The 15,349-nt window shown below is 54.4% G+C and overlaps 1 long non-coding RNA gene across 1 annotated transcript; it reads right to left on the bottom strand.

Annotated features, from left to right (window-relative positions):
* Positions 1–5,441: 5,441 nt before the first annotated feature.
* LOC128148445 (uncharacterized) lies at positions 5,442–14,623 on the bottom strand. Its single transcript, XR_008237286.1, has 3 exons — positions 14,122–14,623; positions 9,281–10,039; positions 5,442–8,596 (listed from the first exon to the last, which is right to left on the bottom strand). It is a non-coding gene; the product is annotated as an uncharacterized LOC128148445 (long non-coding RNA).
* Positions 14,624–15,349: the final 726 nt, after the last annotated feature.

The raw sequence follows: 15,349 nt of genomic DNA, 5'->3' as shown, positions 1-15,349 counted from the left end.
TGCCCCACAGCACCGTTGCCCACAGTGTGGTATAAATCAAATCCCCCCACTTCTGTCTCACTTATGTATGTGGGACCTCGAGTCCCCTTATCCCCCACTTTTATACCGTCCATGGAAAGCTGCGTATGGGTCAAGCATCCTTCCAGATGAACTATTCTGAGTACTGGGCCACATAAAAGGCAAAAATATCCAGTAAAACCAGACCTGGTAAAATCAAATAAAGCAACAAAGCTACAGGCGGAAAAGCTACAGCATGGCTGCCATTGCTGGTGCCAGAAAGGTGTTTGCAGAAGAGCAGCAAGAGCTGGTGAGAGGTTTCATCCAGTTGCACCTCCCCGACCTCAGCAGACCCTCTCGCTGGTGGTCCATTGTATAGGTGGGGAGGAGGGAAAAGCATGAGTGGACGCGGTCCCTTGCAGCATCTTGGAGGCCCCTGGGTTCATGGTGAAACTGCTCAGGAGGCCCTCAGGACTTTCCAGCTGCTGGGCTGGGAGAGCCTCCTGCTGCCCTTCCCTCCTCCTTTCTTCCCATCTCTCAGCACCACCTCTTCAGAGAGCTGGGACCAGTTTAAACCCATTTATTTGAAGCCAGGAAGGGAGAAAGGAGGAGAAATATGATTACCGGGTCAGAGATTTATCTCCCGCAAGGTGCCCGGCGCATAGCCTGTCTGCTGAAACAAAAATCGCCATTCATCTAGTCCTGATAATTTCATAAACAGCTCTGGATCCAGGGATGAAATATGGCCATTCCCAAGGAGGTGCCTTCATTTTGATGGATGCCACAGATGGCTGCTCTGTCTGGGGTCAGCAGGGCTCTGCTCTGCCCAGTGCTGCAGGATGGACCCCAGCAGCTCCAGACACACCCCAAAAATGGGTCCTTTCTTTATAGCCACCCCAAGCAAAGGTGCTGGGGGGCGTCCACCAAAAGCCTGGTGGCAGTTGTCCCCTCGGGCTCGCCACTCAGTCTCTGATCCCAAGGGACACGCTGGGTGGGTTTGGAGGCTGGGTGGCAGAAGGATGTGGGTCTCTGAGCTGAGCTGTGTCTTTATGTCATGTGTTTTAAATTGCATTAAAAGATGCAGTGTAAAAAAATAATAATAGCATTTAATTAGGAGGATCCCAAGGCCTGCTGTGCTCTGGTTTGGCCTGGGATAGGGAATGGAGCTGGGAGCTGTGAGAGGGATATAACAAGCAGTAAAACATAATCCTGGGATTACAGGCAGCAATTAGCACCATGGGAATGTTCATGTCAGCCCCTGCTCCCTGCCTGCGGGCTTTGGGATGTGATACAGGGAGCCAAGTGTGTCTCCTACCCAAGCTCACCCCATGCTGCAGTGCCTGGGTTTGGGCTAAGGCAGGATTAGTCCCATGAGCTGGCACCATGCTGCAGTGCCTGCAACATGTTGGCATCACTGTTTCTTAGGGAAATTAGCACTGGCAGAGCCTGGAGGACTCCAAGGAGTGCCGCTGGCCTGGACCTGCAAGCGGGGGTGAGCTGTTGGCTGTGGCAGGAGGAGGGGGAGAGATGCTCTGGGAGGACAGGATGGAACAAGGAGCTGCAGCCAAGGCTGTGCTGGGCAAGGATGAGCTCCCTGAGTGCCAGCGTGTGCCAGGCGCCCTGTGCCCACCTGCACGGCTCAACCCACGCTGTGTGGGAGCAGGCGGCACCAGGCACGTCCCGGGCTGCTTTCCAGACCTGTGAATTACAGCTGCAGTGGGTGCCTCCTCCTCCCCAGAGCAAGTGACATCCACCCTGGCTTGCCAAATAAACCCCCCAGCATTACTGAGAGGCTGGGGGCTGCAGCGCTGGGTTTGCAGGCAGTCAGGCATTGCTACAGCCCCGCTCTGCTTTGCAGCAGCCATCCCCTCTGAGATGGAGAGCACAGCTGGAAGTTACATGGCAGACTGTGGCCATTCATTCCTGGTCTGGAAAATGGTCCCCATGAAAAAAATGGGAAATTCAGGGAGCCACCAGTGCTTACTTGCCAAGGAGGCGTGAGGATGGACCAAGCGATGTGCCTTTCCCTGTCCCAGCTGTGCTCCCCATCAGTGATCCCAGCCCAAACTTTCCTGGCCATCTCAGTAAACACAGCACATAGATTTAAAGCTGACTCAGGCACACTGTTTGCTTTATTATAGGTAACGCCAGCAGCCACCAAAAAAGAAATGAAACGCCAGGCAAAACCAGCTGTAAGGCCAAAGCGTGGTGGGACAGCAGTCACCTTCCCGTGGCTCCCTGCACTGCCGTGCCAGCAGCACTCACTCGTCCCTGGGCAGCAGGGGTGGAAAACAACAACCCCAGGACCTGAAGGTATGAAACCAGGCATTACACACGAATGCATGAGTGCTGCAGGAAAGCGAGGGCTGTCCCTGGCACACCAGAGGGGTTACGCCGATTCGGTCAGTCCCATCCTGCCCCGTGGCCGTGTCCCACAGCTGCAGGACCTCATCCCCACTGCGGGGATGCAGCTTGTGGGGCTCCTCCACATGGCCCCCTCTCTCTCAGGGCTCCCCCGTGCTTTAGTCCTGGTTTGCAGATGGCATTCCCACATTTCCTTCTTCCTTATCCAAGGAGCACGGCCTCACAGTCTAAACCAGCTCTGCGATGCCACCATCCTCCCCCAGCCCCCTGGCCCAACAGGCCTGTGTGAGCTGCAACCCTCAAACAGCTAAGGCTGCATTTCTTGGGGGGGGGGGCATTTCAAAATTCAGGAAATTTCCCCAAGGGGCCCGGCTGCCGGTGAGCCGATGTCCAGGAGAGGGCAGGGTTAGCCGCCCGGCACTGCAGCACAGCACCGACATTTCGGGTCGGGGAAAGCCGGCTGCTGCCATTATTTACAGCCCAGAGAGAGCTTTGCCATTTCCACAGCTCTTTTTTTTTTTTTTTTTTTTTTTTTTTTTTGAGCTTAAATCTCACTTACAGCTGCGTGGGTTGTGCCTTTTCTGGCCCCTTCCAGCCCCAGGCTGTCCCTGCAGAGCTGGGTGCCGGCAGGCACCTTGTTTACACTGTATTTCTGGTGCTGAGCCATCACGGCTGCTCTTTCAAGAGGAGATGTGTGCCCTGGCGGGGCAGAGAAAATGCCTTACGTTAATCTAGGGATTGGTTGCAAGAAGCGTTGCCTTTGCAGGAAAAATGGGCAGCTGTGGTCGCCCTCCAGCCACTGAGCCCCGGGGGCTGCGGAGAGCAGGGTTTGCAATGGGCTCTGACCATCGCGAGGGTGCTGGAGTGGTACCAAGGGCTCGGAGGGGCAGCGGGGCCAGTGGCGGAGCTGGCATCACCCCGAGAGGCTTAGCACAAACCCCAGCAGCATCTCCTTGGCCAGGTCAGCCTTAGATGGTGTATGAAATATACCCTGTCCACGGAGCAACACACTGAGCAGCTCAGCAAGCGCCTGCTCAACCAGAATGAAAGATGGAGAAAGCAGATGGGGAGCTGAGGAGGATGATGGAAGAAGGCTTTCCATGAGCAGGGATGGAGGAGCAGCCAGATCGGAGAGGGTCACTGAGCAGCATGGAGGAGGGCACTTTCTTAGTATTGCTTTCTCCAGAAATAACATCCTTCCCTGAGTCACTCCTGAGACTCATCTGGCCTTGCGCTGGCCCCAACCTGTTAATGTTTAACCCACCGGACAGGGACAGCATGTCGGAGCTGGCACGTCGGACTTGGCACGTGGAAGGCGGTGTCAGCGTACGGGGACAGCAGCACACGCGAGGTCCCTTCCCGCACCGGTGAGACCTGCATCACCCGGTGTCGTCAGCGGCACCCGGCTCCCACTCTGCTCCCGTAAGCCCCAGGACTTAGTTGGGGTGAAGCGGCTTTGCCAGGGGTAATACCAGTTCACTTGGAAAAGGGCCTGCCAGGGCTGTGTGGCCTAGGATACCTCGGCACCTGCTTCAGGGGACCAGCTGAAAGGTGAAAGAGGGGGGATGCTGGCTTCAGCCCCCTCCATGAAGTGTAAAGCCTGGCAGGCAGAGCCATGGGGTGATGCATGGCATCCATTTGCACACATAAAGCCCCTTTTCCTCCAGGGACATCGCCCCTGGTAGCCCGAGCAGGCCCAGGGCTTACAGGGGTGGTTGGTGCCATGTTTTAGGGCGAGCGTGGATTTGTCTAATGAGGGAAAAAATACGGTTCCCTTGTAAGCAAACAAAGCTTGATTTGATTGCCTTTAAAGTGCAACTAGCACAAACAGTGGCAAAAGTGCAAACACTGATAATGCTCGGAACATTTTGAGCTGTGCAAACAAGCCAGAGGTGGAGGCGTGTGTTGAAATGAAGGGGTGAGGGGGCTGGGGGGAGGAGAGCTCCTGGCCCCAGCAGCCCCACAGCCCCCCCAGAGCTGCCCAAGGCAGCGATGCCAAGTCTGGGTTGCGGGCTGGAGGCAGCCCCTGGGTGAGCAGGGCTGAATGGGAGCCCTAGGGAGCACAAAACCCCCACTGAGGTGGGTTGCAGATGTTATTACATTTTTAACCCCAGCCTGAGGCTATGCCCTATCCCAGCAGCAGGAAGAGTTCCAGAGCCGCACAGCAGAGCCACTGGGACAAAGCAGAGCCGGGCATCCCTTGCCTGGTCACCACCCACACGGAGCATCCCACCAGTGTCTCAGATGCCACGTGGCAGACAGCACGCTGCCCCTGCCTTGCTTTTTCCTCTTCTTTCCCTACCCCACCTCCTTTTCCCTAGGCCAGCGGCTGCATTGCATACATCCAGTGCCTCTCCTGCACCTTGTTCAGCATTTTCTGTCCCATCCAGCTCCCTGAACCCTCCTCTGGGTGATGATCCATAGGTGGCTGCTGCATATCCCAGCTCTGCCCCACTGGCTCCTTGGCTGGTGACCACAAAACCCTGTTTCCCACCACCCCGCACCCCTCAGGACACGTTTTGCCCTGGATAGGGGAGGGTGATGCACGGGAGGCTCAGTCCTTGCAGATGTGTGACAGTTTACAGGGAGCCAGAGCACCAGAGCTGTAGGTAGGGATTAAGGTCCAGCTCCTCAAGAGACATTTTAGGCATCTGCCTCCTATTACTTAGGATTACCAAGCAGGTTGGGAAAAGCAGGCCACTGCTAACTGGGTCAAAAGAAGAAAAGGCAAGACGACTTCGGATGGATCACCGGAGAATCAGGCAGGGTGCAGGGACCTCAGCCTTTATCTCGGCTCTATCCCTCCAGATCCCAGTGCACCAAAGGGTCTCTCCAAGCTGTTTGTGCTGCCAGGCTGGGAGGGGAAGAGATGCCTGGAGTCAGGGCAACCCCATCCCGCACGCAAACCCTGGGCTCTCAGCACAGCCCTCCTCATCCCAGCACGAAGGGATTACCAAGTTTTACGTCTGGCTGACGAACTCTTCCCTAATCCAGCCTTGGGAGGGAGGGAAAAAGCTTTTCTTATTAAATCCATTGCCCGCCCGCATCCTGCACAGGGCATCCCGGATTACTCCCCTTGCTGCCCAGGCTGCTGCGTGCTGACTCGGACACTTCCCTGGCTGCCTGACGCTCCAGGTAATGGGGTTACTGCCAGCTGGGAGTTTTTGGGAAACCAGGAACCCAACAGGCCTTTCCCTCTCTGCAAGAGATCAGCCCAGCCTCCAGCACTGGCACCTATTTTCATACAGCCAGAAAGACCTGAATATTGGGGAGGAATTAATGTCTTTGCCAGACCTACCCAAAATCAGCCAGTTCAGCGTGTTAGTAAGGGAATGGACAGGCAAACAGAATGACGACACACTCACTTTTGCAAGGCTTGAGAAAACAGGCTGAAGTACAGTACACAAAATAACAAAAAATAGACATACTGGAGTAAGTTCAGTTGCTCTGGGACAAAAAGTGATTTTTTTTTTATTATTATTCTTTTAAGCTAAAGCTTCCTTTACTTTTGCTCCTAATTCTGCCAAGTTTCTTCTGAGTGAAGTTTTGGGGATTTTCCCAGCTGGACTCCATTTTCTGGTAGGAGAGGGCAGGGCAGGAGCGCCCACAGAGCCCAGACTCGGAGCAGAGAGGCAATGCACGTCGGATGTGACACCTGGGGTAGTTTTGGCCCAGTGTGGCTTGTTGATATAACTGAGGCTGGAGGCCAAAGGCAATAAGGGATTAGAGTAAAACAGCTCAGGCAAGCAAGCAAGGGGGTTTTCTCAGCAGTGTCTTTGCTGAGCGATGCTCCTGTGAGAGCTGCAGCACTGGAGTGCACCTGGGTATGCAGATGTACCGCAACAGAGCCCAGGACATGCACCCATCACGGACACGCTGTCCCATGGTGGTACCCATGACATTCAAGGAAGAAGCCAGACAAAATGGGTGCTTGATGCTGCTGGGTTTTTGAAGCAAGCTGTTATTCTCAAACAGGCTCTTTTTCCCTTGCTTCTCATCCCAAACACTCACTTTCCTTCCAAAAAATTGCAACAAGCGTCACTAGTGAGCCCCATAAGCCCCATTTTCCCCCAGCCCTGCCCCACGGTGGGGGGGTTCTCCACACTGAGCAGCTGTACCTCACCCGCGGGGTGCTGGAAGCTGTCAGGCCTAAAAATTCACAGCTCCCCTGGGAGCAGGAAAGCTATTTTAGAGGCTTCAAAATTGCAGCAGCCCAAATGATTTCCTGAAGCCTGCTTTAAGTTATTCAGGCATCTGGCTGTGCAGGTATAAAGCAGCTCGCTCATAAAAATGCTACTCTCTCATAATTTTGTTGAGTTTTCCCACAGTCATGGTTTTTCTCTGTGCTACCGAGATGTGGGGAAATAACCACCTTCCAGTGAGCTTGTTCAGGATGGGACAGGAGGATATTTTTGTGTGTGTGCACACTCACAGTATCTGCATGCCCATCGTTGGCTTGGAGCCTGACACCACCTTGTCCATGGCGGTGGCTGCATCCACCCAACTTTGGGCAGAAAGGCAACCCGAGTCCTGTAAGAGGTAAAATCTACCCAGGCATGGCTAGCAGGGCAGATGGGTTTGGGGAGAGCCCTGGCAAGCAAAGCCACCATGTCCCAGCAGCGCTCAGCCCATCACAAGTGTGCTCAGGTTTCCTCTGCAGGGCCCCAGGGAGGAGAAGCCGGGTCGGTGCCCTCCCCACCGGGCAGCCCGTGTCCCAGCCTTACGCCAGGGTCAGGCGCCCGTATCACGCGCCAAAGCATCGCCACCGACTGGCACTTCACAGCTGCTTTGAGGTGCTGCCAGGGACTGTAGGTCACGACTGCCAACAAATCAGAGCCATTGTGCTCCATCGCTCCCCCCTCCCTTTTTCCCCGTTAATAGCCCCTTTCTGTACCCAGGGAACGTGATTCTGCATCATCCCATCCCTCTGCGAACCCCAGCTCTGCTCCAGACTGGCTGCCTGTGCCCACCATAGATGATGTCCCAGCTGGGGCTCTCTGCGCTGGCCCCGCAGGAGGTGGGTGCACATCCAGCCCTGCAGCACAAGCCCCCTCCAAAAAAGTGCTTTGATTTTGTATCAGGGTATTTGTATTGTGTTGGTGCATTCAGAAAAGTCTCTGCCACCACAGTATCTGTAAGCCCTTCCACCAAAAATGGGTCTTATTCTCTGATCATTGCAAAAGCATTTCTGCCACTCACCCCACAGCTGATGTTTGGTACCCAGAGCAGCGGTGCACAACAGTGGGTACCCCAGTGCAAGGGCTTGAGCAGGCAGGTTGTTTGGAGACTCTCTGGGAACACGAGCCACCTAGCCAAGCTGTTGTTCTCATTTGTTATTGAGTGTTAAGGAAATCTGCACCATTCTCCTGTCAGCCTCCCCATCCCAGAGGATAATTGATGCTAACGTCATTTCATTTTGGTCCAGCTGCTGGGCTCAGGAACAGATGTTTTATTGTTCCAACTGAACACACAAAACCAAAAAAAAACCCGCAACCCAAAAAGCAACAAAAAACCAACTAATTTGTGTTTGCGGTGAGGTTAGCTGCAGCTTCCTCTACCCAGAAACACGAGGAGACAGAGCAGCAGCCCCAGGGAAGAGCCAGGCCTCCAGGAAAGCGGAGATTTATACATCCAGCTAAGTGTCAACCTCCAACATATGATGCAACACCCCTCCCCAAAAGCCTGCCATGTCCAACAGGCAGGTACTTCCAGCAGAGTCCCATTTCCCCTGATACTGAGCTGTCACCTTCAGGTGGGATACACCATAACAGCCTTCATGTCCTCCCAGGAGCAGAGATCCACCCTGGTATTTGCAAGGAGGAGAGCAGCACTTGGTTAAGAGCAAGGATTCATGCCTCTTCCAAGGAGCAGACAAAAATAGGTGCAAAAATGTGCCAGTGACATGTGCATCTTCAGTGCACGGGCAAATGAGCTCACCCTGTTTTCCAGCTCATCAAAAGCAGCCTGTGCATTTGATGCGTCAGCACAAGACCGTGCGGCTTGCAGCCATGGGGGAGTGCTGGGCACCACACACATAGACACACACATTTCTTCAAGAGCACGGGATGAAGGGAGGAGGTCCATCACTTGCTCTGCAGCAGGTGCAGGACAATATCTGGAAGTCACAGGCTGGTCCAGCCAAGCACTCCACTAAACCTTAAGCATTCCTGTGAAGCTACCACCAGGCAAGCTGTGGATCAAGTGGAAAACACTTCCCTGGCTGCCAAAAAGAGATCTGTTAAAAAAAAAAAAAGCTTGCTAAAAAGCCAAAAAAGAACCTCTAAAACCACCCAGGCTAATAGATGTTTAATATTCATTTTCTCTCTAGCACTAATAACTCTATAGATAAGATCGGCACTTCTCCCATGCAGAAGAACTGGGAAACACTGGTATCTCTTACACAAACTGAGGAGGAGCTACCAGAAGGACAGGCATAGCTGGTCTCCTTGCCCCATTTGCAGAGGTGCTTTTGCTATAGGTGACACCTGGCCCTAGAAATAAAGGGCTCTGTAATGCCCACAGCAAATTGCTTGGGTAATTTTCCCTACATGGCCAATGCAGAAGGCACAGGGCTGCCTGTGAGGCTGACGTGAGCATCTTTTGACACCTCCTGGTGTGTGCCACATGCTTGGCATTATTTCTGGCAGCATATTGTGTTTTCTCCCTGTTCCACAAGAGGGAGGGTGGTAGGGATCCAATCCTAAGGGATCCAATCCTATACGCAGTGGCATGAAATGCCCTGGTCCCTCTCAGGAGACCACGCTGGGCCTGCGAACCAGCATGTGGTTTGAAAAGCCCTGAGAGGAGAATGACCACAGCATCTCCTCTTAGCAAACCAACAGTGGGGGAAAGCCACCGACTTTTTGTGGTTGCAAATAAAATAGACCTTGTCCATGAAGAGCCCTGGGCTCTGCAGTACCTGCATTGTAAATCCAGTGGCCAAGACCCATCGTGGATCAGCGCCAGATGTGACTGTCCCCTCGAGAAGAGCACTGTCAGGGGAAGGAGTCCATAGGCGAACAACACAACAAGAGCAGTAAGAGGCTGGAGGTGGAAAATAGCTGTTGGATCATCCTTCTCATTCAGCTGGGTGAGCAGCAAGGATACGGAGTCAGTAAGTCTCCGCTCCTTTGCCTGGTGACAAGTTGCTCCCACTTCAAAACAACCTCCCTGCATCCCAGCTCTGGCCCATGGATGCTTCGCGCCTGCTCTAAGGCTGCTGCCTCCAGCATCCCAGCTGGCTTGGCAGCAGCCCATAACCACAAGTGTGTTATATCTGCGAGCGGGTGAGGGGAGGTGTTGGAGAAACCATCACAGCAAGCTGGCAGGATTCAGTGTCTACAAGCCACCTCGTTTGCCAGCAGAGTCCCTGGGGGGGGGTGTCCAAAAAGGTCACTGAAACCTTCAGGCAGTGACATTTTATGGGGACATGTAGGGAAGCAAGGAGAGGGCAGAATTCAGCCCCATTCCCTGCACCAGCGGAGTTCAGGCAGGCTGGCTGCAAACCCGGACCCGGGTCAGCTATAGGTACAGAGCCCAAAAGGAGATGTCGGAAGATGTCATGGAAAATATTTACTCCGTGAGGTCAGTGCACCCTTGGCTTCTCTTTGGAGGGGACTTTGAACACAGGAGGGCAGACGTTTCCCGCACGCTTCTGCAGGCAAGAGGCTTCCCTTGGCTGGAAAGGCGAAAAGCACAAGTGGAAAGTTTCGTGCGTAAGGCAAAGCAACTGAGCCTTCAGCTGCTGGCAGCTGGGCGCTTGCTATTAGGGGAAACAGCCTGCTTTGGAAAAAAAGGGGATGAATCTTTGAGAACAAGGCCTGGGAAAAAAAAAGAGGGGATGCTCCAGAGCAGAGCCATGGTCTGGCAGTATGACACCCAGGAGGTGCAGGCAGGCACTGGGTTGTGTATTAGAGGGAAAAAAATCACTCCAAAACTGTAGTACGTTGGAGGTGAGGTGTGGGCACAGGGTGGAGGGAGCCCTTGCTTTCAGCATAGACAGGCAGAAAGGACTCAGCATGCCAGTGGGGCATCCCCTGCCCGCTCTATTGCCCTGCACAGCCAGCCAGCCTCTCCCCATCACATCATCCTGTGCCTCCACATCAGGGAAGGATGGCTCAGAAACTAGATCCCAGTCCCCAAGTCTGAGATCAAAGGGGGTGGGGGGCAGGCTAGTGAAATGCCAGGCCACATATAACAGGGTATGTTATTCCCTGATGCAAGCCCACAAAGTGCCACACAGCAGCCGTGGAAAAGGCTGTGCTGTGTTTCTTGCAATAAGAACAGTGCTTTGCAACCCCTTCTCCTGGGGTTCGGCTCCCTCACGCAGAGCTCCTCAGCACTACCTTTGAGGTTCAAGCCATGGTTTGAACGTTCGTCCTTTTGACTCCTATCAGTGTATGTATCTCTGGATGAAAGCAACTGGCCCCCCCACATATGGGATCACCGCTGGGTGCTTGGGCCACCTGAACCGGGTGATGCCAAGCATTTGGGTAGCTCAAGCAGGGAAAACCATCTCCTAGAAGACCATCAGAAAAAGCAGAGGAAGATGTTTCACACCTTGCAAGGAGCAGCTCTCAAACAACTCTCAGCTTGCCTTAAAGCAAGGATCTGACACTTTCTGCTCTTCCTGGGAGCATCTCTTGCTATACTTTCCAGTTGGGTCAGCATCCCAGGGGACAGTTTCTCTCTTTATTTCAGGTTTAGCTCATAAAGTGACAATCTTCCCCTGCAGCCACCCCATGGGGGCTGTGACTCCATCACCCCTTGCAAGCGAAAGCAGGAAGGGGGAGCTCCCAGTGCCCAGGCGAGGCTGAGGCTGCGTCCGGCATCGCTGCCAGCAGTGATTCAAGAGGTGGGACTCCCGCCTGCCTGACTCACTCGCTGTCGAGCCCAAGCCCTAACGACGTGCTTTGCTTGCATCACTTGTTGCTGGAGATGATGAAGAGACCCTGCTCTCAAGATGTGCTGTGCCATTTTAAGCCCCCACACATTCCTGTTTGCTAGCATCCCCCCCCCCCCCCAGCTTTTGACTCACCACGTTGCCAACTCATCACTCCATTGAGCAACCATGGTACACCGTTGCTTCCTCCTCGACGTATTCAGGCTCCCCACCCGTCCCCAGTTTGTCCCAGTCTCGTCTCAGCATCCCCACGCCCCAGCTTCCTCGGGCCAGGGTGCCCATTGTCCTACCAAACATATCCCCTACTGAGATCACTTGCCTCGAGAGCCCTTGGGCACCCTGTGCCACCCCCAAGACCAGGGTCTCCAGCATGGCACAGCCAGACCCTCACTCCCAGGGGGCTCTTCTAGGAGTGATAAAATCAGGAGGGCTGTCTTCTGCTCACCACCTTGTTGGTCCCCAGCTCCTCCACCCAGAGCCCCGGCACCCACCCACCCAGCTGCCCGAGCCCCTCGCCTCAGCCGGGCACTGCCGCAGCCGGGACACTTGAGCCCTGGCTCAGCTGTTGACTCCAACCTGTCCCCGAGGAGTGGGATGGGGACGGGGAGCCACTCCGGGGTGGAATTTCACTCACTTTGGTGACCTCGTGCCTGCGGCGCGCTCTAAAAATACAAATAAACCGGCGGGTGGCACGAAACCCACCCTGTTTCCCACAGGAGGCTGCTTGGCCAGGCCCTGCCTCCCCTGGCTGTGTCCTCCTTTGTGAAAGAAATGAAGTTGAGGACTTAAAAAAAAAAAAGGCCAGATCCTGTCCTTCCCTGGTCTCAGCTGAAGAATATATTTAGAAATCAACTGGGGCCAATTTGCTGAAGAACTGGGCATGGGGTCGGGAGGGGGCAGGCTCCATGTCCCCCTCACGCTCCCTGCTTTGCTAAGCCAGGCCAGCCAAGCTCTTCCTATCTCCCCTGGGCTCTCCCATCCCTCTGAGCACCCTGTTGTCCCGCTCATCCAAATCTGCTGCAGGCAGGCCAGGCTGGGCACAGCGGTCCCCTGTGCAGTGGGGACCCTGTCCCCTCGCACTGAGAGCATCTCACCCTTGTGGTGTCCTTGCCTCCAGGCATCTCCTCCACTGCCACTTCAGACAAGCCCCAAAGCAGCAGCAGGAGCTTTTCTTCCCCATCCTCACCTGTGCAGCTTTATGCTCCGTAGTAACTAATTTCACTCCCATTCCTACCTACCCAGGTCTCGTGCTTGGGGTCATCAATACTCAGCCCTCACATCAAGGTTGCTAGCAGAAACCATCTGCAAGCCTGACACTGGTCTAATTAATATAACTTTGTGTGATAGCAAAATCCCCTTCCCACCCCCCTCCTCTCGCATCTGGGGACACAGCGAAATCAGGACCCAGGTGCTCTGCCTTCGCCACTGCACAGCAGTGGGTGTCCCCTCGCATGTCCCCGCATATGTCCCCAGCTGGCATGCCAGCCCACCACTGCTCTCAGGGATGAGGAGCCAAAGCAGACAGCAGACAGTGGAGGTCATGGTTTCCCTGCGCGCAGCGATAAAGCAGCTCAGCTCTCCGGAGTGGCAGGGAAGGGAGGGAGGGGAACAAAAAGCCCAAGTGAGATGTATTTTTGCGAACAGGCAGATTAGGAGCAGCTCGAGGCGTGCTGGCAGCCGGCGCAGGAGAGCTGGTGTTATCTGTGAATGGGTGCAGGCTGTTACCCGCGGCTCCTGTCACCGCCAGGATGGGGAGGTGGGGAAGGGAAGGTCGGGGGAGATGTTTGCTTCTCGGCCAAGTGGCTATTTCTGACATCGGGAGCCCATGGCTGAGGCCAGAGAGGGTTTGCAAGCAGCAGCTGGACCCGGGCTGCACCCAAGGAATATCCACCGCCCCTGGGCTGGAGAAGCTGCCCTGGCCCCCAGACCCTTGGTGGAAGCTTCCCACCACACTTCCCATCACTCCCAACCCACGGCCAGCAATGCCCCATGCCCTGGGACACGCTGTCCCATGCACTGACACCCCAAGAAGCCATAAGGCTAGCGAGGTCCCCGGGCAGGGAGCAGCTAATGCAGGGCACTGATTGAGTTACAGGCCAGCGGTTGTATCATGTTTACCAGCTCCCTGCCGCATATCCTGTGCTGGGAGGATTCCTGGAAGCGGGAGCTGATTTCGCACCCCCTCCCCATGCCACACAAACACGCAGGCTGTGCCAAAAGCAGATCTCTGCAGATGACCGCCGCCGATATTACCCAAGAGGCTGGCAGGGAGCAGCCAGCCCCTTCCTCGCTCTTCTCCTCCTCCCCTGGCTGTATGCCTCCTATCTCCAACACAGGGCTGGCTCCATCCATGTTTTTATTCTTCTTCCCCTCCTCTTAACTCTGTTTAGCTTTTCCTACCTCTTAATTTAAAGCAGAGGTGGCAGCCCTGCCGGAGATGCTGGAGGTCTCCAAACCTTTGATGGGATGGTTAAATCCTGGGTTTCCTCCGCCCTGTGCCATCGGACTGCTCAGGTGACACCAGAGCCCCAGCCAGCCACTTTGGGATGAATGAAGTCCTGGAGTCCAGACTCTCTAAGTGGTATATGAGCCCTTTACCCATGCAGGGAAACAGGGTATGAGTCAGTCACAAACCCTGAGCATCACTTGCAAACCCAGGCACTAGGACAGCAATCTCAGGCCCCAGGGCACTGGGGTTTGAGGATGCTGCAACACTTTCCCTCCATCTGGCAGACAGGGATGGAGGCAGAGCAGGAAGATTTTCCTGCCTCCCCTGGGCCATGCATGGACATGCTGCACACCTCTGACACCACACTGCTACCCAGAAGCTCAGCCTGGAAATCTTCCCTGCACGGTACCTGAAGGCATCCTCCTGGATGTAGCTCAGGCTGTTTCTGCAGCCCTACCAACATGCCTTCTCCATGCCAGCAGATTTTGGGGTGGCAGTTGCTGGGTTAGTAGGTCCCACCTCTGTTTTTTCTTTCATATCTGGGCCAGCTGACTCAGCAAGATGGCAGGGTGCCCTGGGGCTACCACCCAGCCCGTGGCGATAACACTTCACTGGCACCGGGCAGATACATCACTGCTGGGGAGCCTGGGAAGAGCAGCCACTTGGATTTCTCCCAGCCAGCCTCACCTGCATCCCTGCTAACATCCCAGCGACATCCCTGAGAAATGGGAAAGGTTGGCCCAGCTGAGAACTGCGCCTCTGTTTTGAGATCCAGCTCCTTCAGCCTCAATGCTCACGGGCACGCAGGGGACATGGCTCGCCGCTACCTTGCTCGCACTGCCCTGTTCCCCGAGCCCCTCTGTGCCTCTGATCCCAGCGGTGCCGGGCAGAGGGAGATGAGTGCTTGTACATGCTGGTTCAAAGCGCTCCTCAGCCTGTATACCTCATTGGCAGATGTGAGCCCTTCTGGACAGGAATTGCATATCCAGCATCAAGCAATAGGCAGCTCCACAGTCAGGAGGACAGCCCCAGCGTTTCGGCCCTGTATAAAAGATTTATGCTCCCTCCCTTTTTGGAACAGCATCACCCACAGCTAGGCTTTACCTGGTGCCCTACCTGAATTACCGTCATTTGTGTAACGTCTTCCAGTGTGGGGTTTCAGATGTCCAGCATCTCCATAGGGCTCCTGATATTACTTGCTCTCTGATTTGCTTTGAATACATCCCTTCTTAAGACAGTTTGTTTACGTCTTTTGGAGGGTTTTGTGTGTCTAAATCTTTCTATTTTTATTCAAGATTTCTTTTTGAGATAGGCTGGAAACTATCCTAAGTTGCCACCAGGACAAAGGTTTCCCTCGGGTATATTTACACATTCAGGAAGACAAACTACAAGATCTAATCTTGCAAAGACTCATGCACATGTTTGACTTGAGAGACCTGCACCATTCCTTCATGGCAAGTGAAACAGCTTCAAGCTGAAAGTTAACCTACACCTACTGGTTTTTTTTCTGGTGCGCATTTTTCCCTTGTAAACAAAGAGCCAAACAAAGCACCTTTGCTGCTCAATGGAAAATTCAATTTGGGCAAAAAAAGCTTTGGAAATAAATGGTTTGATTCGCAAAGAGTCAGCATAGCATC

This window comes from Harpia harpyja, chromosome 11 (assembly GCF_026419915.1).
Source record: "Harpia harpyja isolate bHarHar1 chromosome 11, bHarHar1 primary haplotype, whole genome shotgun sequence".
NCBI classification, from domain to species: Eukaryota; Metazoa; Chordata; class Aves; order Accipitriformes; family Accipitridae; genus Harpia; species Harpia harpyja.
The sequence above is the reverse complement of the archived record's forward strand: the minus strand, read 5'-3'. Positions and strand labels throughout refer to the sequence as shown.